Source organism: Ambystoma mexicanum, chromosome 3q (assembly GCF_040938575.1).
Source record: "Ambystoma mexicanum isolate Mex_15411 chromosome 3q, UKY_AmexF1_1, whole genome shotgun sequence".
In the NCBI taxonomy this organism is placed as follows: domain Eukaryota; kingdom Metazoa; phylum Chordata; class Amphibia; order Caudata; family Ambystomatidae; genus Ambystoma; species Ambystoma mexicanum.
Window position 1 is genome coordinate 58,680,398 of NC_090926.1, and position 25,499 is coordinate 58,705,896.

The window sequence follows — 25,499 nt, forward strand, 5'->3', positions numbered from 1 at the left end:
CCGAGCACTTCCCAGAATGCACTGCATCAGCGCCATGTTTCAGTTCAAGCATAACAATTCCACCCTTGAATATTTATCTTCCATAGCCCAGTGGCAGAGGAGCCCGGTCTCTGAAACAGATGAAATATTAAAACTAAGTTGGGAATGCATTGAATACAGCAACAAGCTATTATGATAGCTAATATAATGCAAATGCAAGCAAAAGCGTAACGTAGTGTACCCCCAACATCAGGAATCCATGAAAATAACCAATCCCACCAATTCCCAGTATGATCTTGGAACACTTGAGAAATGAGCTCCCTCAAACCTCGACTATGACTTTCAATGGATCGTGAATGGTCACTTAGATTGAAACAACACATACCTTCAACTGCGTTACACCCTAAATTATGCTTTAGCAATAGATAATCAACAGCAGCTCTGTTTTTCAAAGTTGCTTTTCTAATAACTTTAATATCAAGGAGTAACTCTTCTAATGCCTGAGAAGTATGATGAAGTCCTTTGCTAATTTAATTTGTAACTCCCAGCAGCTAAACCCCAAACTCCTACTAATGAAAGGGTTAATGCTAGAACCTCAGCTTCAGATAGCAAATGCACATGTGAATCCCAATCGGGGGATAAACCCACAGACTCGAAAGTTGACCTTTTGCCTCGAGTCATTGCTGCGTGTAAAGGAAACCTCATTAGTCCTAATCGAGGTAAGGCACATGGACCTCCGGAAATGTTAGCTGGAATAGAAGTATGTGATGTTGCCACATGAAAAGAGCCATCTTGTTGGAAGTTTCACACGATTCAAATAACTGGCAGCTATCACTGTATGATTACACTTGTACATGTGCGTGGTACTCGCGAACATAAACGTTGCTAAAACACTGTGATTTTGAGGTTTGGTTAAATTGAGCTGTTGGCATTTGCCAATTTCTTGTGTATTGCATGTCATAAGGTAGCACACAGCGCCTTGGGTTATATTATAGGTTATACTGCGTGTCAAATTTCTCCATTTGCAATTGGTTTCCTGGCAAAATCTGCAGTACTTGTAGACGGAAAAAGATTGCCTAATATCAGAATCTTGAACCAAAGAATCATTGTGTGCGACGCCGACAATATGCTTTAGAACCGGAACTTGCGTCGGCACTGCTACTAAGCACGTAGGCAGTAAGGCTTCAGCATTGGGCACATCAGTAAGGCAAAAGTGCGTTATGTTGAGCACCTGCTGTGCCAGATATATCCACATATTCTCAGTTTGGGTAATCATGGGAGAATGTTTTCGCCGTCCTGTAAATGCCTCTTGCATGACTGGCATCAAGGTTGTTTTCACTTGCGCCTGACGTGTTTGCTGCATTTCATGAATCCATGTCTTCGGTTTGGCTGGCTTTTCGGCATCGGCATAAGGCTGCTTTTGGACAACCTTACTCATCACTATCAGTATCCCCTTGATCACTGGCACAGATGTGACATTTTTCGTTGGTAGCAGCATGCTGTTTAACACTCCCAAATGGAGTCCATTTAGTACCACAATTACACCAGCCAGACACAGGATCTAAAAGGCAAACCCAGAAAAGAGATATCAGTGTTGTACATCACTCTCTCAGGTAACATTTGTCTGCGGGCACATATTGCCTTTTCTTTCTACCGGGCTCTATTACTAAAACTACTTAGTCTTTGCCTGATGCAATGACATCTGCGTGCAATGGTGGGCCACTTGGCTTTTCTACCCACACCTTCGCACCCAGTACCATGCTGTCTGAAGAGCCAAAACCACGATCCCCACGGGTAGTTAACACTGTAGGAGGCTCCCCCTTCTTAATCATGGACAACTTAACGGGAATGATAATCAATTGGGCCTCCCTATCACCCTTGTGGATTGGTAACAATTGGTCCCCACTATTCATCACGATGACTTTGATCTCGCCTTGGTAATCGGCATCAATTACCCCTCCCAACATTGAACTCCCTTCAATGCTAGGCCAGATCTATGGGCAATCCATCCCATATGCTCTGGGGGAATTTGTACTCCAATCCCTGTTTCAATTACAACAATCCCTCTTGGGTCTAATCTGATTTCTTCATGGGAATGCAAGTCGACCCCTGCTGACTCTGGAGTCGCCCGATAGGGAGCTAAAGAACCCGGGGGTAATTTCCCAGTACAATAGGGTTTCTGACTGAATTGGGTTGAATCTGTAAAGTAGGAGTCATTAGCCTCATCAAAGGAGTTTCATGCTCATTCACAGGCCTATTGTTTAGTACTTGCACTGCATCAAACACACGATCACGCCAACCTGCCAAATTGCCATCTCCAGATTTGCGCAGCTGTTCTTTCAACAACCCATTCATTCGTTCAATCGGCCCTGAAGCAGCAGGGTAATAAGGCACCTGGTATAGCCACTCAATGCTCTTTTCCTGGAAATACTCCTGTATTAGTTTGCCTTTGAAATGTGACCCATTGTCACTTTGAATCTGCAAGGCACTCCATAATGTAATCTGATCTGCTCTAACAACCTGATGGTGTTCAGTTGTGTTGCACGCTTGCACGGCAAAACCTTCATATATGCTGAATATGTATCCACAATAGTGCATGCATACTGACGACAACCTTTACTGATTGGCATGGGAACGATATAATCAATCTGCCAAATTCGACCTGGTAGTTTTCCTCTTCGCAATGTACCCCGAACAATCTGAGGGATAGGTCTATGCTGTTGGTACACTGGACATTGCAAAATGATAGTTTTCACTACCTCTAAAGGAATACTGATTCCTCGAGCTTGTGCCCACCTGATAGTAGCTTTTTCTCCAAGGTGCCCACATTTCTGGTGAGCCCACTTGGCCAAACCCTCCAAATCGTCTTCCTGAACCTCCGCATCTACAGATGAAATCTTGGTGTGTTTGTCTGCAACTGAATTAAACCAACGTTCTAATGAGTCTGTGGCACAATGCACGTCCACATGATACACAGTAACTTCACTTTGTGATAACATTTCTGCAATATCTTGCCACAGTTCTTTTCCCCACAACTCTGTTGAATGAATCTTCCACCCATTTTTTGCCAGGTTGGCAACCACACCGCCAATCCATTCGCCGCTGACCATGAATCGGTGTACACATGACATCGACCAGGGGGTCTCTTGTTTCAATGCTTGGTAAACTGCGTAAAGCTCTGCAAACTGACTGCTCTTCCCTTTCCCTGACGTTGTCAAAATCTTTTTTGTCTTGGGATTGTACGATACTGCTTTCCAGAATCGCTCAGTTCCCACATATCGGGCTGAGCCATCTGTGAACCAGGCATGCTCTGTTTGCTCCACGGTCAAATCGCTGTAAGGTACTCCCCATTTCACGGGAGACTCGCGTTTTTCAGGTACTTCCGGTGGTATGTAATCTGAGGGCGGTATGTTGGCTACTTGCTCATGTAATTTCGCAACTCCACCCATCCCTTATTTGGCTCTGTCTTGAATGTACCATTTCCATTTAATTATGCTGGCTTCTTCAGCATGTCCTATTCTGTGTTTTAGGAGAGCTCAGTACCCATTGCATGATTGGTATTTCTGGCCTCATCAATACATCATGGCCCACCGTCATTTGCTCGGTATCAACAAGGGCCCAATAACATGCCAGCAACTGCTTCTCAAACGGAGTATATGAGTTGCCAGCATCGGGCAATTTACGACTCCAAAACCCCAATGGCACACGTTTCCTGTCCTGTTTCTGCCACACACTCCAGTTAGCATAATTGTCTTGTACAGACACATTCAATTCCACTTCGCCTTCCTTCAATGGCCATAAATCAAGCACCTGCTGCACGGTGTCCTTCGCCAAATCAAATGCTTTCTGCTGCTCTTCCTCCCCCGCCCCCCACTGAAACTCCTATTTCTTGCGTGTCACTTTGTAGTGGGGGGGGGGTCAATATCTGTCCAAAATGGGGAATGTGCTGTCTCCAAAACCCAAACAGCCCTATAAACTGCTGAGCTTGCATTTTGTTCATTGGAGTGGTGAATAAAAGTATTTTCTGTCAGGCTTTTGGCACCATTTCTCGATCCCATGATGCCACTGAATCCCTAGGAATATCACTGTTTCAGCTGGGCCTTGAATTTTATTTGGGTTAATCTCCCACCCTTCCTTCTTCAATCCTTCCATAATGACATCTAACTGGCTTTGCACACTGTGCTCATCCTTGCCCTGAATCAAAATATCATCAATGTAGTGAGAGATTTGTATGTCAGGTTTACACGGTATCTTGGCTAAGTGCTCTGCCACCAGCCGGTGACAGATAGTCGGGCTATGTATGTACCCCATCGGTAACCTTGTAAAGGTGTACTGACGCACACTCCAAGAAAATGCAAACTGCTCCTGACACACTTCAGCAATTGGCACAGAGAAAAATGCATTGGCTAACTCTACCACTGCATACCAGGTCCCCTCAAACTTTTGGACATTCTCAATCAAGGTAATGGCATCTGGGACCGCGGGCACTAAGGGAGGAGTGTGTTTATTTAACTCACGGTAATCCACCGTCATCCCCCTTTTTAATTGGCCAGAGAGGATTGTTCCATGCGGTGGTGATAGGGCGTAACACACCCACCTCCACATACTCTTTGATGGTGTCTGAAATTTCCTTGTGCCCCCCAGGAATGCGGTATTGCTTCATTGCTACCCGCTTGGTTGCCACAGGCACTTGCACTGGGGGCATCTTCAATTTGCCTACGGTAATGGGTGTACAGATCAATGCACTCACCCCAAACTGGTACGTTTTATGTTATGTTATTTTACATTTATATAGCACCTTACATACCATTGGTATGGTCTGAAGGTGCTGGTAGGTTGAACGCCCTTGGGAACCGAAGTTTGGGGTCAGTAGAGAGATTGGAGAGAGTCCAAGGTGCGTGTGCGCACCGGGTATGTGTGCAGCTGGTGCGGAGTTCATGTGGCAGCTGCTGCTTAGCGGTAGGTGTGGTGGTTGAGAGATCAGGAGTATGTGTTCGCTCTGGCCGGAATTATCCAGATGGAGAGTGGCTGCGTTAGGCCTGAGGAGAACGCCTGGCTGGGGGTGTGAGACCAGCGATGTTTACTTAGTGATGGGAAGAGAGCGGCAGATGTTGGTATGAGAACAGATATACCGAATGGTGTCGTAGTATCTCTGTGTTCTAGTTGAGGGGTGGTGTAAGGGGAAAGTAAGCGTGGGGTGTGGTATGAAGCATGCTCTTTCAAAGGTTCCATGCATTCCAAGGCATACTGTGTACGTCACGCATTTCTGAGTGGTCAGGTCCGTTCTATGCGTTTTTGGTCATTTCAGGCGTTCAAGATCGCACTACACATTTACACGCTCAGCCGCTCTCCACACACAGCCGCTCTCCACACTCAGTCGCTCTCCACACTCAGCCGCCAAGTCCCAAAGTCAACCCTTCCAGAATGGTAAAGCCAATTATATATTCAGTTATCGGGACAATCGACACATATTTCTGCCTATTCAAATTGCCTATTTTCATCTCCACTTTCGTCTGTACTGCGGGGGTTTCCGCCCCCTCCACCCCCACACACCCCCCCCCCCCCCCCCCCCCCGAGACCTGTTTGCCTTTAAATCGTGCTGGATTGCCATGAATCGGAGAGGCCTCCGCCCCGGTGTCGATCAATGCTCGCACCCCTTGCGTATTTCCTGGCCCCCAAAAAATCTTCACATCAACATGGGGCCGCCTATCAACTTTTATACGAGCAGACGCTGCCGGAGCTTGGACGTAGCCCTAGTCAGATTTCGAATGAGTGACTTGACTCCGCCTCTAGCATTGCACTCACCACCTTCCTCAAATCAGCATATGTTGGCTGGTATGGGGAAGGTGTCCCCATAGACTTCTTCTTGTCCTTCCTCAGGAGGAGCGGAAGGTGAGGTGTCCCCCTGAGGCTTGGTTACTACCTGTTTCTTAACCTGTTTATAGCGTTCTTTTGCTGCAAGTTCTTTTTTTTTTTTTTTGTATAATTCATACATTAACAAAGCCAAAAACATGTCCTTTCTGGACACCCGGGAGTTTCTACTATCTTGCCTCCTGCCTTTAGTTCTTCTCTCACTACGCCCCTTTCTCTCCCGTGGCTTGTCATCACTCTTGTCCCACTCCTCTAAATCTGCCAGTTGCCGAATGGCATCCACTACCTCATCAGTGGGTTTGCCCGTCATACCTACGAGCAAAGTCATAATGACACTTTGGTGGCGCAGTTCTAATCGCCATGTTTCGAGTTGAAACTGAGAGCGGCACGGCCCCCATGTGTCCTGGAGCATCTACGTGAATTGCCTCTTTCATAGCATGCTCTGACTTTTTGAATTGCCTCTTTCAAAGTATACCATTTTGTTTCTTCACTAGGCCAATCTGTGGTAATGGGGTATTTACGGTTACATGCTTGGGCTGCTAGGTGCAACAAAGACACCTGTGCATCTTGACCATTGTCATCAGGGGGCGGCCCTGCCCTTAAGACCTCCTGTACATTGGTGTCAGTTGACCAGGGTAGAAAACGCGGTGAGTCAGTGGAATCTACCAACAACCCTGCAGCGCCCCCATCTAGCAACCTCACCATCCATGCCAATAAAGGTTCCCCTGATTTTTGCCTCAAACGGGTAATGATTACCCCAACCTCCTGCTGGGTGTAATCCTCCAGCGTGGTTAAATCCACAACTCCACCCGCAGGATTCTGCGGGTGGGGTCTGGCTCGCCGTCTTCTAACTGGCTTAGCCGCCACTGTTTTCTGCTTCATTTCCATTTTAGGGTCGGACTCATCTGCGGATCTACTCTCTAGACTGGTTGAGTCAAAAATATATCACCATCCCACTTATCCGGGTCCCAGTCCACACCGGCGGTAGAGATTACAGCTGCCCACCTTTCTTTTGTTGACCCCTCCCCGTCTTTTCCTATACTTATACTGGGCTACTCTGACTGCTGCCCTCTCGACCACAGCCTGATATGGGTCAGCCTTATCTTTAAAAAGTTTCATTTGAATCTGCTGCATTAACGCAGTCTGCCTTTCTGCAGCCAGCTCGCTTTCTAATCGCAAAACCTCATTTTTCATTTCCACCTTCATTTGATGTATTTTCCTATAAGCATGCAAAAGAACCCAACCTCGCCTACCTAATGCAGCGCATTCTCTGCCACGTTCCACTGGAAATTGTTGCAAGCACACCATTACATCAGACGGATCGGCATCTCCCAATCCCTGATCCCATGTTTCACTTAGCCCTGCGCCGCATGCCCACGCCTGGGCCAATTTATCATATGGACTCTTAGTCCAGCCTGGAATGATAACATCAGAACATTCACCGCCAGGGGTAACACTTTTACTCATTATTGCAAATAAAACCTCTTTATATCTATTTTTTTTTCTTTCCACACTGCAATCACTCCCACAAGCACGCACACACCGGCAAAGGGAAAAATAAAACAGCTTGGCACAGTTCAACCCTCACTGCCAAATTACTTTCGCTTGCAAGGTAACCGAAGCCTGTCTACGTTCAAACAGATTCTTGAATATTTGGAACAATTCATCACAAATATCCTGTTCGTGGCGCCAAAATGTATTGCTCTCCCAGAGTGCACGAACAATCCTAAATCACCAATGCAATTACCGAGCCAATACTTTGAACGCAGGAAGACACAATAACTTGCAACCACACACTCTTAGAAAATAATGAGCACTTATACAGCTATTTATTCAAAGCTTAGAAGCAACCAGTGATAACATAGAAATAAATCACAGAAGAAACAAAGAATTCAAAAGAAAATACATCACTGTGAGCGTAATTGGATTTCTCATCTCGCCAGAAGCGGCTGGAAGACCCTGATAACAGCCAGGCCGAGAGCACAACAGCCCACAGGTATGCCGGACAAAAGCATCCCCCTCCGGCTGAAGTCTCACCTGACCCTGATCTTAGTCTCCTAGGAGACCCAAATGCACTCTGCCGTGATTGGCTGGCTGACTATCCGGCAAGGACAGCCACCCTGCTGGGTGAGTGACAGCTAGGCTGGAATGAAAGGGAGAGAACTGTTTAAATGGCGGTCTCTTGGACTGGAAAGCAGTCGACCACTGGAACGAAAGAACCGAAGAAGAGTTGGAAGAGGACGGCTGCTGCAACTCCTGGATCGTTGGTTTGCCCAGTGAAGCCCTGCTGCAGGTCTGAATTGCTAAGTTTGTCTCGACAGAGAAGCCGCTTCAAGGACGACTTCTCCCTTTGAGTTGGTGGGAGACAATCAACTCGTAAACCACCTGGATACCAATCTCAAGGCTGGTTAGGATTAACCAGGGAGAGGGACACCAGCTTGTGTGCTTGAATCTACAGCTACTGGAACTTTTTGCATTTTCCAACGATCCTGTGCAGTGCAGGAATCTCAAGACGTCCTCCCTCTTGTCTCCACAACTGAGGCTCAGGAACCGTGAGATCTGCAGGAACTGCCGGTAACCAACGACTTCAGCTGCATTTCTTTCTTCATACTACGGTACTGTGCCAACCTGATTGAGAGAACGCCACTCTTGCAGTGAAAGTTCATGAAACTTTCCCGACTTGCAGGCTTAATCAGCTTGTGACCCAACATGATTCTTTTTCGCTTAAACTACTTCTGAGAACTTTTGCAAAGACTTTACTGTTTGATACCAGAACTGCTCTTTCCTATCCAGAACACTAGCCCATTGACTTTGGCCTAGGCCTATTGACTTGAATTGATCTCTTCTGGCGAACCAAAACTATTTGCACTGTCTAACAAGTATATGTGGTCTATTCTACTTACCTTATGCCTTTTTGCTCCCTTCTAAGTAACTGAACTGCCATTTGGCTCCTATTTCAGGGGAGCTCAAACTGAGTTTTGTATTGAAGTGTATTGGTATATAATATTAAGTTGTGTCCTTCTAGTGAAATGTTTTCTAAATGTTTGTGTAATAATTGAATAGGTGTTTTACCAAGAAACCTTGAGTATAAGTGTCTTCTTGAACCACTGTGATTGAAAGTCCTCTGTGTAATTACTTGTACTGCTCACTTTCACTCTTGAGATAAGCCTGGCGGCGCAGTTCGCTACCACAAACTGGTACAGACTTATACCAAAAGTTGGTTTTGCTTACACCTGTAGTCCTAATTGTATGTGGTGGTCCCAGAAGGTACTGCATGCAATTCTACCTAACATGGTGCATGTGTCACTTGACAGAGTTTAAGAATCTGTCACCTCCAGCTGAACTCCAAAACGAACAAACGTTGCAGACTTGAAGATGTTCCAAGGATGCACTTGGAATGGCAATGGCTGCAGCGTGATACCCCAGGAGAGAGCTGGTCAGTCCATTGGCTTGTCCAGGGACACTTCTGAAGGCATGCATCCTTGAGCAGGGGTCGAGGCTGGTTGATCTCACATGTCCTTGGGTTTGAATCATAGATGAGGGTCTTCTAGAGATCAGGTAGAGGAGCAGGGCTTCTCTGGGACTTGGTGCCCTTCAGTTGCAGGGGTTTTCCTCAGGGTTTGTAAATGGCTGCTCTTCATAGAGGACTTGGTTCCAACGATCTCTCGAATAGCTGCAGGATAGGTGCTTTTGTTATCTCCACCATTCAAACTGGCAGTGGCTATCATATCGTGGATAGCAACTGGCCCCAACATCTGCCCAGCAACAGACATTCAGACACCAAGATGTGTAATGGGATCAGACAGTCCCAGCCCCCCATATCTGGGCTCGCACACAAACTGCTTATTTGCTGTTGAAAGAAGCAGTAGCTGCTAAAAACCTCCTAAGTGGATTCCTACATCTGTCATTCCTACGCAGGCCTACTCCCCTTTCAAATGCCTCGTCTGCAGGCTTTCTCTCTCCTAGCCATTCCCTTACTGTGGCTACTCTCTATCGGCCACCTGGTCAGATCTCCTTCCTCTCTGAGTGGGCAGACCTCTCCTCTTCCCTACTTGTCTCAACCACTCAACTCCTCCTCCTTGGAGACTTCATCCACCTGGATGCTTCCTGTCCTTCCTCTGAACTCTTTGCCGACCTTTGCGACTCTCACTCTCTATTCTCCTCTCTGGCCCGACTCACTCTGCAGGGCATACTCTAGATGTACTGATCTCCTCAGACTTTCCCTCTCACGACTCCTCTCTCCTGGAGTGATCACTTTCTCTTTTCCTCCCAGCTCACCCTCTCTCTCCCTTAAGCCAAGCCAACTCCATCACTGCCACCCACCTTCTCGGTCATCCGACCCATGAAGCGCGTGTCTGAGGCTTGACCACCTGACTCACATCCTGACACAGCCCTTTCCATGCTCCACTGTGCTATATCTGACCCCATCGATGTTCTTTTCCCCTGTCATGAGGATCTTCCTTAAGCCCAAAGCCAAGTGCAACTCCTGGTATGACTCCGACCTAGTCACCCTTAAACGCAAGTGCAGGGTAGCTGAGAGGAAATGGCATGCTTCCTGTACATCCTCTGACAAACTGGCCTGCCGCCTGCTCCAAAGGCAATACCAGGTCTCTGTCTGCACTAAGAAGAGAGCCCACATCCAAGCACCCGTTTCTGCAGCATCCAACAACTCGGCTGAACTCTTTAAAATCTGGAAGGAACTGGCCAATCCTGCCGCATTCTCTACATCTCCCGTCTCTTCCCAGGCCCTCTGCATGGCACTGGCTTCTCATTTCATCTCTAAAACTCAGGACATCTTGCCTCTCTCTCCTCCTCCGTCCTCTATCCCCTGCTCTTTCTCTGGCCCTTCTTCAGCCTCCCCTCCTTCTCAGCCTTTCCCCTGTTCTCCCCCGACGATGTTTCTAGACCAGTCCGAGCTATAAAAGTCTCGTCAAAACAGGTACATCCCTGTTCCTCCAAAACCATCGAGGACCACATGGACGCCCTGGCTCCTGTCCTTGGCCGACTTCTGCAACCACTCTTTCCCCCACTGGAGTCTTCCCTTCCCCCCCTGAAGTACTCCTTAGTGCACCCTCTTCTTAAACCATCTGCCGACCCATCCTGCCCGGCTAACTATCGCCCAATCTCCATCACTTCTTTCCTTGGCAAACTCTTGGAAAAGCTGGCCATCTCCCAGCTCAATCTTCACACTGAATCTGTTGGCTGTCTCCATGATCACCAGTCTGGCTTCAGAGCTGCCAGAAGCATGGAAACTGCTCTCCTCAACATCTGTGAAGACATGCTCTTCAACCTTGATTCCAACACACCGTGTCCTATTCTTACTTTATCTCTCTTCTGGCTTTGACACGGTCAACCATGTCATCCTGCTCAACCGTCTATGCGATAACCTGGGGATCACCGGTCAGGCACTGGTGAGGCTGACTTCTTTTCTCTTTTCTCTGACCTCCCAGGTTATACTATCTCTACCTCTGGTGTTCCCCAGGGGACTAACCTCTCTCCCTGGCTGTTCAACCAATACTTGGCACTTCTTGCCCACTGCATTGCAGCGCTCTGCCCCAACTTCCAGTGCTATGCGGATGACACTTGGCTCATCTTCAGGCTGCCCTCGGCCACCTTCTCCCCCTCTCATCTTTGAATGTTTATCCGCCATCCATGAGTGGTGTGCCGCTAATGATCTCTGCCTTAATGCCAGTAAAACTGAGATTCTCCTCATCGCCACACCTTCCTTTCCTGCTGCTCTCTGGCTGGCCTCCCTTGGCACTCTTCCTGCTCCCACCTGTGAGGCTAAAAACCTTGGGGTTATCTCCAACTCCACACTCTCCTTCTCTCCTCACATCTCCAACATCTCTAAGAAGTCACACTACCAGGTGCACCTCCTTAAAGGTATGCTTCCTTTCCCCTCCTCCCCCCAGAAGCTCACTGTCTCCAGAGATCTGGTTCTCTCTAGGCTGGACTATTGCAACAGCCTCTTTCTAAACCTGCCTGCTTCTACTCTGCGCCCTCTACAACTCATCCAAAACCTTGGCCTCAAACCCAGGGATCGTATCTCTCCAGGACTGAAATCTCTGCATTGCCCACAAGGCCTTCTGGGGCTTGGGGCCTCAATATCTTCAACTCTATTCATAAATATCTTCCTTCGCTCATATGCCTCCAACTCCCTCCGGGTCAGTTGCTTCTCCAACCAACAAGTTTGTGGTAGATCTTTCTTCGGCTGGGGCCTCCCTCTGGAACAGCCTCCCTGCCCCCCCCCCCCCTGAAACTTGAGAACCATCTCCGGTTCCAGAAGCACCTCCAAAACCTTTCTCTTCTGCTTTTTCTCCTCCTCTCCCCTGCTGATTTCCTGACTGAAACTGAGTCTGCACTGGTTACCTGGCCACCCTGTGATCTCCCCTGTCAGTCGCACCTTTGCACTGCCTTCCTGGCAACCCCTGCACTTGGTGACTTTTTTATGTATCCCTACAGTCCCACTTTCTGCACTTGACACCTGTTGCCTGCACTTACCCGCTACCATTGCACTTGCCACATGTTGGCCGTACTTTACTATTGTTGTTCTATAATCTCATGTACTGCACTTCCCCTCCCCTGCATGTCCCTGCCCTCCCCGCCCCTCCTTCCCTTGCCTTTGGCGATCTGAATGACACCTGGCCTAGTAGGATCGTTGTCTGTCTTCCCTCTGTTCCACATCCCTTGTCGAGCCTTGAAATACTTGTATATAGGCGTGTTATAAATGCCATAACATAACTTAATTCTTTGCTCCAGTTCAGTTTACAGGGAAATCAAATGCATGCCCCTTCAAAAATGTAAATTATATTACTTGGCACTTTGGTGCTTCTAAGTAATGGCTTTCATTCCATTTTAATTGTGGCTTACATCCCATCATCGTTCTGGCTGGTATTCCTCTCCCTGTGTTCGTCTTTGGCAGTCTAGTTTTCAATGCCCCGCTTCTGTTCTCCGTACAATTTGTCTGCCAAAAGGCCACCGGCTTGTGACTGGTTTTCTGAGCCTGCCCTCAATACTGTTTCAGGCATTTAAGGTACACTTCAATTGGGACCTTCTCCTCAAAGAACAACTTTGCTGATTAAACAGTGTCGGAAAAGATTTCTCTTTATAGCATCTTCCCCCCCCCCCCACCCCCCAAACATTTTGCTTTTACTTTGAAATCTGACCTGCACTTTTTAAAGTGCAGTGAAGCCTTCAGCTTCACTATACTGGTTTTTGCTCATTTGTCATGGGGAAACTGACATGTTCTTCAGGCTGTAGGTAGTGGGAAATATTGGTTCCTGTAGTCATTTTTTTAACGTTTTATCATTGTACAATGCAATTATAATTATACACTTTTTGGATGCAAGCACCTTTACAACAGTACAAAACATATTTTTACAGAATTCAGTATAATAATTAAAAGAAAATGTACGCAATAAAAAGCAAAACTGTGTGGTAGCATAAGCATAGGTTCACAACACTCAATTTATAACCGAATCACTTAGGGTGTTTTCTGAACCTACAATTCGAAACACTTTTTGTTTTGCCCTAGAATAACCCTCAGAGGATTTTTGGTTACTTTAGGTGTGACTAAGGAACGAGCTGGTAGCAGCAGTTACTTTTTCCTATTTTTATTATGGTATCTTACTTTAGCCTTACCATGTTTGGTTACCTACTGTGGCTAGTGTCCAAACATGGCCATGCTACAAGGTTTTTTTTGTTTTGTCTTTTGGCCATCTTTTCTCAAACCCTTCTTTCCTACCTGTGAGGATGGGAACATCCTTGAAGGATGTCCAGTGCATGGGAAAGCTGAGACTTTTCACGGGCTACTGCAGGGCCATGTGGGTTTGCTGCCAGGAAGTGGGTTGGGACTATCCAGTCCCAATCCACAAACTGGTTTCAGTGTGTGTGAGTGGCATGCGTTGGCTGTGCCACCCACTGGTCCTGATTGGACTACTGCAGGGGTGTGTGGGCCAGATCTTTGATTGGCTAGTGGGAGTTTTGGATCTTAACTGCTTTTTGGATAAGACTAGGACCGCTCCACCAGTTCCAGTGAGATCCTGGAAGAAACCGCAGGGAGCCAAGTATCTTGTCCAGCTGCAAGACATGTAAGGTGACTATGTACCCTTTGGAAGAAGGCATGGCGATCACCTTCTTTCTTGGAAGAGTCCTGGCTTGTAGGTGATCTTCAGAAGTCCTGCGAAAGGAGCTTCGATCCTTGGAGTGAAGGGGACACCCATTCTCAACGAAGAGCGCTCGGAAGTGCCCCTGGATCACCCAGTGGCTGCTCAGCTCAGAGTTTGGGATACCGTGCTGCAGACGTTGCCGTTTCAAGTGGAGGTCTGTAACTGTGGGGATCGACTGCATGTGCTGCTGGACTAGACGCTGCCAAATTCCTTGGTTTCAACATCAAGGCGACCCGAGATCCGAGGCAGTCTGACCATGGCAGGTGTGTCCCCATGCGTCGCCGTGCAACGGTGCCCGTTGTCCAAAACCACTTTCCTGCATCCAGTCTTTGGCTGAGAAGGTGTCGGCATAGTTTTTCTGCATTCTCCATGCTGAAGACCACGAGCATTGGTTGCTGACCTGGGAAGTGCTCAAACCAGCAACACCTGGGCTTCAAGGACCATAGCTGATGGTGGGAAAGCGACCTTGCACCCTTTTCTGAAGACCTGCCAAGTCCTAAGAGTCTGTATGGAGAGTGAGTTGTAACAGTACTTATCTGAATCCCTAACGCTTTTTTAAACATTTGGTAACTTTTGAAACGTTTTCTAACAGTTTGGCTTTGCCATTGCTTGCTTGCACAAGCATTCCGAAAGTGGGGGACACTCTTATTAGCTAGAAGAACTTGTCCTCTACCATTTGGAACTGGAGCACTCCACTAACCTTTTCCCGTATCACTAAACTGTGTGGAACTTTGAACTTTTGGGCACAAGGACCTATACATCTTGGGATGGATTTTTAAAGTTGTTCTATCTTGTCGGCCTGTAGTGCTGCATACTAATAACTTTACAGGGGTTTATGTATTTTGTCCTACTCCAGTGATTGTATAGATGTATATTTTATTTAGTATTGTGTGATATTACATGCTAGTAGTCATTTTTTATGGTGTTAGCTGGCCATAAATAAAGTGTTTTTAAAGTGTGTTCTTTGACTTTTCACTTGTGTAGTCATTGTGGACCCCTTACCAGGCTCACCCTTCCTGAGACTTAGCCTTGACCACCCGCCTAGCTACGAACTGGTTTGTCTACAGCTACCAGAGTTGCCCCCGTCACCAAACGAGGTTGGCCTTCTATACATCTGCCCACTAGGCCAGAGTATAGGAAATCTGTCCCAGCCAGTTGCACGGACCAAGGTTGATGATAAAAAGAACATCCTTTGTGTATTGTACAGGCGTTGCTGCCTATTTAACGCTACCTAATTTGCATAATGGAAAATCACCCTGTATCAAGTGGACCTATGTACATCCTGTCTAATTTGCTTGTGCTCCAGCATTGGATCTTTCATGGATTCACATGCTGTGAATATTTTTTGTCAGGCTGGGAAAACCCTGAGTAACTTTAACATAGCGTGTTCCTATAGTAAACTTCGACACTCGTCCTATTGATGTCTTTTTGGGTGCTTTAGACTGCACCAATAGAATGTGTAGTATAAATAGCCCCACCCTGCGGCTTCCCTTCAGATTTCAACCGTCTCCAAAATGTTGGGATCACCTTGTTCTCTCGAGGAAAAATTGCTCTTTGTGTTCTAAACGGGCTTTCACTATTTTCTCTTTTCAGGCCCATCATGTCATCTGTGGGCTCGAAGAAATCGTTGTTTCAGCCGTGTGAGACGCTGAAGGATCGCAATCAGCAGTTGATTTGCGGGCTGAACGAGGGTTCGGAGGTTGGTTCGGCCCGTGGGGGCAAGTCCTCTACTACAGAGAAGGTGTCATCTTCACACCGAGGGCACGGTCGGCGGAACCCCCACAGCCCCCTTTAAGAAGCAGTGCACGGCATGGCCGGCGTCTGAGGTGGGGAAAGGTGGTGTGAGTCATCTGGAACCAGGTCGCTGCATTTGAATAAAGGGTCGGGTGTCCCCGCTCAGGACCAGGCACCCAGGGTTGAAAAGTCAAAGGAAGTGAGTGCCGGAGAAGTTGGCGACGCTGTCACACAAGTCCTCGGTGGCTGATGAGAAGTCGAAGTCTCGAGCGTCGCCCTCGTCGATGATCCGGCCCCGTTACTCTTCAGGCCGTGAGGCTTCCAAACATTGATCCAGCTCCACGTCCAAGGAGTCTGCTTTGCCGGAGAAGGCCAGGCCTGTGGCGGCCTTGGTTCCGTTGCCAAGGGGTTTGTCTACGGACGTCCCTCCGTCGACGGTGGTGCTGCCTTCTATTTCTTCGTTGGCTGTGGTGACAACAGCTCCGTTGTCGACCGGGCTGGATTCCTAGTCTACTGTGGCGGCAGGTGCACCGTTCACTTTGGATGTGCCGTGGCCGTCTGGGTCTGGGTCCGGCTTTGGGCCTTTGCTCCTGTTGGAGATACTTCAGCAAGACCCCCACGACGTACAACTTGGACTCTAGTCCGGAAGTTCGGATCCATGGCGTCCTGCATCCCTCTCATCCCAAATCTGTTTGAGGCCAGTGCAGGAGTTTCTCGCCTTCAGTGGTCAGAGCCTTGGTTCCTGGTTCAACAAGGTGGTCATCTCCCTGGCTTTGACAGAGGCCCTGCGGTGGTGGACTCGCTTAGACAACATTGTGAGGGGCATGCCTGTAGTGGAGCCGGATTCTGAGTACACCATCATGACTGATGCGTCCCAGGTGGGTTTGGGTGCGCACCTCAACCAGTTCAGGGCTCACAAGGAGGCATCATTACATCACTGCTTAACATTTGCCCGGTGTTCAGAATGTTCAGGTGGATGCTCTCAGCAGGGACGCAGGTCCGTTGCACGAATGCAGACAGAAGGACACCCAAGTGGTGAGAAGTTTCAGGAAATGGGGGGGGGGGGGGGCTTGTTCTCCCCCTTTGGACTTGTTCGTAGCCCGGAAAACGAACAGTGCCTGCTTTTTGCCAGTAGGGTGTCTCATCCAGACTCGTGGGGCTGAGGGGGCGCGTTCTCATTCACATGGAAGGGCCTGTTCACGTCCGGGTTTCCTCTGATCCGGAGAACGATCCAGATGGTGCGCATGATCAAGTTCAGGGTGATCTTGGTACCCCATTCTGGCCCAGGCAGACTTGGTTCTCGGATCTACTTCACCTCGCGGTGGACCACCCGCTTCATCTGGGGTCGGAGCCGGATCTGCGATCGCAGGATGACTGTAAGGTGTGGCATCACAACCCGGCATCACTCAGTCTTGCAGCGTGGCTCCTGACCACTCCGAATTTGGACATCTAGGGATCCCGCAGGATTGCCATCGGATCTTGGCTGCGCCAAGGAGGCCATCGACCGTGTCTTACTGTCAAAAATGGACTAGGTTTGGTGCGTGGAGCAACCAGGCGTACAGCCATTGGAGGTGTTGCCTGCTCAGCTTCTACCGTATCATCATCATCATCTTCTGCTGCTGGTGAGGGAGGCGGGGGGGGGGGGACTGGTGTCTTCGATCAAGGTGCATGTGGCTGCCATCTCCCGTTTCACAAGAAGACGCTACGCTTCTGTTAAGTGATCGACTGGTATAACACTTCTTCAAGGGCCTTTTCAGGACATTTCCCTTGGAGAAGAGATTTGGTCCGGTATGGCGTCTCAATGTAGTGCTCTCAGGAAGCTGCCATTTGTACCTATGTCGACGATGACGTTCTTCATACGGAAGGTCGCTTTTTTGGTGGCTATTACATCTGCCAGGAGAATTTCTGGTCATCGACCCGCCATATCTGTGAAGATAAGGTTCTCCTGTCTACTAATCCTCACTTTATCCCTAAAGTGCCGTCAAGAGTTTTCACAAGAACTCTATAATAGGCTTGCCCATGTTTTTTGCTAAAGCTACCACTCCTGTGGAAAAGCTGATGCATTCCTTTGACGTCAAGAGGGAGTTTAAGTTTTATCGACCGAACTCCAGTCTTCAGGAAGAAGAGGCAGCTGTTTGTGGCTTTGGCCCCTCCAACAGGATCCAGTCGATTTCTAAGCAAGGACTTTCCCGTTGGGTCTCCTCTACGATTTCATTTTGCCACAGGAAGGTTGGCAAGCCTTTGCAGGCCACTCCTAAGGCCCATTCTACAAGATCCACGGTTGCGTCAGCGGGGCAGTGGGCGGGTATACTGCTCAGTGACATTTGCCAAGCAGCATTTTGGGTGGTGCTGCATACCTTTACTAGACACTACTGCTTGGGGAAACAGCATGTGGAGGATGTGCAGGTGGGACATGCAGTCCCGAAACGCCTGTTCCAATAAGGTATGCCCGCAGCTTCCGGGATTTGGTTTGTTCTACTGGTGTTTATCATGCCTGTTGGTTTTTCAGTATGTTGATTACTATGTCCCGGGTCATGGGGTGTTTGCGGGTCGTGCACCGCCGGGTTCTCATACTGCTATGCAATCTATTCACAGCATGTGAATCCATGAAAGATCCAATGCTGGAGAAGGAAGTAGTTTCTGACCTGTAACTCCATTTCTCCAGCGTTGGTATCGTTCATGCATTCACATGCACCCACTGGCCACTCCTGCAGGCAAACCTTGTTTTGGGTTTCCACTACTTTGAAGGTTAAAATCTGAAGGGGAGCCGCGGCGGTGGGCTATTCTACTAACCATCCTATTGGTGCGGTCTAAAGCACCCAAAAAGACATTGATGGGACCCTCAGTGTTGAAGTTTTCTATAGGAAAACGCTATGTTAAAGTTACCAAGGTTTTCCCAGCCTGGTGGGAAATATTCACAGCATGTGAATCCATGAAATATGCCAACGCTGGAGAAAATGGAGTTACAGGTCAAACTACTCCCTTCCATCTGATCTTGTTTTTTTTTTAGCTTGGAGCAGATGAATATTCTGAAAGGGACTTTCTAAAATTGACATACATGCATTATAATAAGACTGTAGGCTTTTCGCTGTACAATGAAAATGGCTAAACCATATAACCCATAGGTCTATACCAAATACATTCAATATGCAATCCAAGTGCTGTAGTGAAGTTATAAATATTTGCAGTGGAAGCATAAACTCAATGGTGCGTTTTATAAAGCCTACAACTACTTAGAGCCCAGTATATTACTTTTTCAAAATGGGACTGGCTAACCACGTGAATTGCATATAAGGTGACTCAAATATATTCTACAGAATTTGAACCACCCAGGTATTCTGTGGACCTCTTGTTGGTCAAAGGCTCGTTTTTAACCGCAAAAAGTCACCCTTGCACTGGTGATTTTGCCTAATCTGCCACGCTCTGCTTCACTTGCCCCCACCCACCTCCCCCCAATCACTGTCTGCTTGTCTACAGCTCCCTTTCTTAGGTTCTGCCCCTACCACTTTCTGTGGGTCTGCAGATCTCATTTCACCACACTCCTGGGTCTGTCTCTCTCCACCCGCGCACTCTGGTATTGGTGGTTCTCCTTCCTCCTCTGCTTGCTTTTTTTCCCCCGTTAGGGAGTGTTAGCATTTTTACACTTCTTCCCCTCTCCTAGTAAGATCCCCAGCACTTTCTGCTAGACTTCTGGACCTTTTTCTTTAATCCTGAATGAGTGGAGCCTTTTTCCACTCATTATGCGCTCTGTCTTTTGGAACTATGTGTTTTACTGTCCTATGGAGTCTACTTTCCGCCATATCTTTTTAAGGCATATATTTTTCTATTGCAGCACACAGCTCTGGGACCTCCTTTTGAGATATAGATTCTTTACTATATCCTAGAGTAACTACAGTCCCTAAGGATAGAGATACTGTTAGGGTGAATTCTCAGAAATGTGCCAAGTCCCTTCTACCTTAGAGACACCCACCTCTTTTTGCTGGACTTTTAATTTTGATCCTGAAGAGAGACCCTTTTCCCACTAGCATGTATTTTTGTTTAATTTGAACTGTTTCTTTTGGTTTGGAGACAAACTCCATAGGCGTAACACTGCACCTTCAGTGCAGTGGCACAGGGAAGTCTCTCAGATTTCCAAAAGGTTTAAATACCTTCGCTTGGATTAACTGCTGTTTCCAAGAGCAGTGAAGTGAAATTGACTTTACTCACGTTTGTAACTTTCTAGACCCAGCACACACTAATTTACAATAGAGTGCTGGTGGGGTTACTTAGTAACTCCTTTCTCTAGTTTCTCATCTAACATTTTTGTGTTACCCTTTCTCCAATTAATGGCTGGTGGCAGTGTTAGGCAAAGTTTGTATGCAGTACCCCTCTGATGAATGCTTTATAATGGACGCATAAATAAATGAATAATTGTTTATGCAAGAAACCTTGCATAATCACCTTACTCTTGCGTCCCGTCCCCTTTCCGCCATACTGCATGAAAAAACCTTCCCCTTTAGGAGCATGCACTGCTCTGGGTCCGCCCTCCAGCGCCACACCTCACTCCCCTTTTCCGCTTCGACGGGAACGGGCCGAATTCGCCAGCGCTCCTGGTTTTAGCTCCAGCCATGTCAGTCCACGCGCAAATAATTCTTCTGTCTTTTTTTGTCTCTTTATCATTCAGGTACTCGGGCGTCACGTTCCTCCCTGGCGCTTACCGACTTGCACAGGGTTCAGCAGGTGTCCATCCTGCAACGGGCTCATCCCAACTGCAGACCCCCACGCCCTCTGCCTATGTTGCCTTGGCCCAGACCACGGTTGGCAAGCTTGTACAGCGTGTGGCTCGCTGTCATCGAAATTGCTGAAGAACAGACTAGCCAGGTGGAGGGAGCTCTTCCAGGAGTTGCCTCCAGAGGACCTCAAGAACTTTGTGAAACACTGAGCCAGGCCCAAGGTAGGGCCGATATTCCCCATCACACCCCACAAAGGAGACTCCTTCCCAAGTCCCCTCACGTGCGGGAGCGACTGTTCAGGTCCCGGTACCAGCATGTGGACCGAGGTTGCTGCAGCTTTGGGCTGAGTGATCCTTGGATCCTCCCGGTGGCAGTGTTGAGGGACCGGAAGGTTCTTGTACCAGATAGTCATCTGAGGGGCTCTGCCCTTGTACCGGCAATATGGCTTAAGGGCTCTGCCCTTGTACCGGTAATATGGCTGAGGGGCTCTGCCCTTGTACCGGCAATATGGCTGAGGGGCTCTGGCCAAGGGGGCTCCTAAGCGCAGCTCTAACGACCCCCGGGTCAAGAGTGCCACACTTACCGAGTCTCTGCCTGAGGAGCAGGTAGGCCTTGTGATCCAGAACCAAAAGTCTTGTAGGAGGCTGGGCCCAGCGAGCCGAGCAAACACGTGGCAGGAAGCTCGACAAGTTTGCCGCTGCGCCAGACACAGGAACACGTCCGACGCCATTCCGGGAGTTTGACGAAGAACTAGTGTGAAGGTGGGACTGGCCTCAACCAGGTACTTGACCTACAGCCTATCCTTCTTATGCGCAGGGCAGTTTCCACTGCGTCCATACGGACCTGGTATCCAGCAGCTCCCGGCTACCCCGTCGGTACCCCCTACCACCGCTCCGGCCTGTGAAGAGGGGTTCTTCGAGAGGTTTCTCTGGCTCATGGAGTCGCCTTGGATGGGGGTTATCCTCAAGGACGCCATCAGGGAGGTCCTACCTACGATGCTACCGGCACCACAAGCTCCTCCGCCGGCACACCCCTACCCCCACCGTTTGGGGGGGGGAGAAGGGGGTAGGGGTATCAGGGCGATCTGGGGGGGGGGGGCACTTCCACTCCTCCAAGGACGAGAAGAAAAGCAGCTTACAAATGGCCAAGTCTTTATCCATCTTGACAAAGACCACGCCAAAGTTGTTCACCCAGTCGTCTCAGAATCGGGGCAAGTGACAAAAAAGGTGGGAGTTAGAGGGAGTAAGGGCTCTTTCCAGTCCCTTCAAATCCCCCCCCCCCTCCACCCCTCCGTGACAGCCTCTGAGGGAAAGAAAGCATGACCCGTCCCTCCGGGTCCACGTGCCTCGAGTGGGGGGCGGGCTTGCTCTTCATGCACATTTCTGGCGCCACAATTTCACGGACCACTGTATCCTCTCTGTAGTATACACGGGGTACCGCCTCCCATCCCTCCTCCCCACCACTTCTAGTTGGGACAGCAACTCTTCTGGCGGAGATCCGGTCGCTCATAGAGAGCCAGGCAGTGGAGGAAGTCCCAGCCTCCCAGCAAGGCTTGGGCTTTACTCCAGGATTTTTGCCATTCAGAAGAACCAGGCAGGCCTGAGAGTTGTGTTGGACCTTTCCACCCTCAACCTCTCCTTACCCCTGCAAAAAATTCAAGATGGTTACACCAGCTTTTATAGCAGAGACATTGTGCAAGGGAGACTGGATGTGCTCCCTGGATCTGAAGGACGCGTACCTACACATCCTGATTTGGCAGCCATATTGTTCTTTCCTTCGGTTCAGGATCATGGGCTACCATTTTCAATAAAAGGTCCTTCCTTTTGTCCTCAACTCGGCCCCCAGGGTCTTTACTAGGCTCATGAATACAGTGATTGCCCTCCTCAGAGCGCAGGGCCTCACATCTACGCATACGTCAATGACTGGCTCGTCAGTGCTACATCTCTGAAAGCGGTTCACCACTCCTCCCATGCCCTTATGCACATGCTGCACGATCTGGGCTTCTCGCTCAATCTCAAGAAGTCTCGGCTGCAACCCACACAGACTGACATTCTTGGGCCTCGTCTGGGACACGTGCTCAGAGAAGGTATTTCCGTCAGAGGACACGATCTCGGCCATCAAGAGGGCCAGCGACCACTTCTCAGCAGAGAGGTGACGTCGGCCTGGTGGTACCAGGATCTCCTGGGTCTCTTGGCGGCGGCGGTCCCATTAGCCGTCATATGAGACTGAGGCGGATTCACCTGCACTTCGCGGCCTCGTGAAACCAGGAGCGGGGCTCTAAATTCGAGAGGATCAACGTTCCTCCATTTCTCCACCCGGACCTAACATGGTGGTTCAGGGACTGCAACCTACGGACGGGCAAGCCCATCCCACAGGCCACCATCACCAGACTCCTCGCTCGAGGAATGGGGAGCCGCCCTGGACGATCTCTCAGTCCACTGCACCTAGACTCGACAGGAGCAGGAATACCACATCAGTTGGTTAGAGCTGAATGCCATCTGGCTGACGCTCAGAGCCTTCCTACCACTTCTCAGGGGCAAGGTTGTCCTCATCCAGACAGACAACTCGACCAGCATGTACTACGTCAACAAGCAGGGAGGCACCAGATCCCTCCTTGTGCAGACTGGCAATCATCATGTGGGAGTGGGCCCTGGAAAACGACATCTGCCTTGGACAATTACGAGTGGCAGCTAACCAACCTTGTCATTCAGGAGATCTTCTACAAGTGGGGTCATACCCAGGTGGATCTCTTTGCCACGTGGCGCAACAAGAAGTGGCCTCAGTTCGCTTCCTGGCAGGGACAGCGCACCGGCTCGCTGGGCGACACATTTTGGCTTCAATGGAACGGTATGAAGGTTTACGCCTTTCCGCCCACTCCGCTGATTCAGAGTGATTTGCAAGATAAAGGAGTCCTGCAGGCTCAACATCCTAAAAGCTCCATGGTGGCTGGCCAGGCCATGGCTTTCGGAGCTGCTCAGCCTCTCGGAGATGCCTCTGATTCACCTCCTGACGGGCCCAGCTCATCCTCTGGTACAGCGGGGGGAGGAGGGGGCGCAGGGTCATCCACCCTGCGCCACAGAAATTAGCCCTCACAGCGTGGTACCTGAGCAGGTAACGCTGCGGCACCTCAGCCTCTCCCAGGTTAATCTGGAAATCCTACAGGGCGCAATGAGCAAGGCTACCAGGGTTCAGTATAATGTAAACGGACCAGATTCTGCCACTGGGCAGACCCCAAGGAAATTGACCCCATGGCATGCACTTTGACATGCGCCCCTTTTTGGCGCACCTCGCCCACTCTGGCGTCCAGGTGGACACCTGCCGTACATACCTCGCAGCCATCTGGGCTTACAGGAATTCGGAGGAAGGGCTCTCCTCCTCAATCCTATCGTCAAGAGACATTTGACAGGGCTCGCAAGGCTCTACCTAGTCGTCAAGAGGCTGCACTCTGTGGGGGACCTCAACATAGTCTTGGGTGCCCTGGTGCACAAACCGTTCGAGCCAATGGCGTCGCCGGACATCAGGCTGGTCACCATCGAGACTGCTTTGCTGGTCTGCCTCGGCTCGTAGAGTCATGGAAATATAAGCGCTGGTCGCATATATTACCTTTCCCAGGGACAAAGTAGTCCTACGTACACACCTGGCATTTCTGCCCAAGGTGCCGTCTGCTTTCCACTTGAATGAGGCAATAGTCCTTCCTTCCTCCGTTCTTTGCCGATCCCAAGGATGAAGCACAGAGTGCTGCACTGCCTAGATGTCAGGCATGCCGTGAAATTTTACTTGGACAGGACCAAGGGCTTCCGCAAATCAGATGCACTGTTTGTCACTTTCGGAGGCTCATGGCCAGGCTATCACAACTCAAGGCCTCCATATCCCGCTGGATGGTCGCGGCCATCAAGGAAGCATACGATGGCCAGCACAAGCCGCTTCCGGCCAACATGCACACCCATACAGTTAGGACCAAGGCAACTGCCATCGCATTCCAGTGCCATGTCCCCTAGCAGGTCATAAGCAGGGAGGCCACTTGGGCCACTCCCTCGGCTTTCTGCAAGCATTACTGTTTGGATGCCGGCTCTAGATATGATGCAGCTTTTGGACAGGCGGTTCTCAGGAACCTATTTGCATAAGTAGGGTCTCCTCTCCACCCTGGGGGCTGAATTGCCCATGCAGTATGGAGGAAAGGGGGCGGGACTTTGGAGTAATTATAAATTACTCACTGTAGTGACTAACATACTTTTAGTCTTAGTTCGTTAGTCCCCTTTCCTCCATACATCCCACAATCCTCTCCCCTAATAATACTGGTGTCATTAGGCAATGTTAAATCTATTGTCGACGTGTCAATGGGGACTGAGGTGTGGCGCCGGAGGGCGGAGTCAGGGCAGCGCATGCTCCCTAGGCTGCACCCCTAAATTTAAAGGCAAAGGTTTTTTTCTGGTGAAAAAGTTTGTTTCCAGTCCCTTGGGAGGGACACCCATTCAGTCTGGAGGAAGGGGGGGACTAGGGATAAGAGTAAGTTAGTCACTACGGTGAGTAACCTATAATTTTTGGTGCATTCCTGTAAACAAGGAGACTAAGCACAGGGAGTTTTGGGAACCTCCCTCGCTTCCTGCCCTGCCAGACACGCTGAAGCCAGAGGCGGGCTTCACCCATGAATCCCACCAAAGAAAACCCTAACAAATGGACCAAACTCAAGAAGGACCTTACAAACAAGAAATGGCAAAAAAAGACCAGGGCCATTTTGACAAAATGGGCCCCCATGGGTGCAATACTGCAGCTGAGGATTCAGCCTGCGGTAAAAACGCACAAAGGTAGGAAAATTAAACCATTGCCACCAGCCATTAATTGTAGCACGGGTAACATAAAACATGTTACATGAGAAGGTAGACAAAGGGGGTACTAAGTAACCCCCCAACATCCACATAAGATGGTGTGTGCTGGGAGAAAAAGTTAAGTGAAGTCCGTTTCACTTTACTGTTCTTGGAAACAGTAGTTTATCGAAGAGAAGGTATTTAAACCTTAACAGAAATACAAAGGACTT

The 25,499-nt window shown here is 49.0% G+C and overlaps 1 protein-coding gene across 5 annotated transcripts in view; it reads left to right on the forward strand.

Annotated features, from left to right (window-relative positions):
* The window catches only part of EIF3D (eukaryotic translation initiation factor 3 subunit D), a 202,473-nt gene that overhangs the window by 65,496 nt on the left and 111,478 nt on the right, over nt 1-25,499 (forward strand). The window lies entirely within an intron of this gene.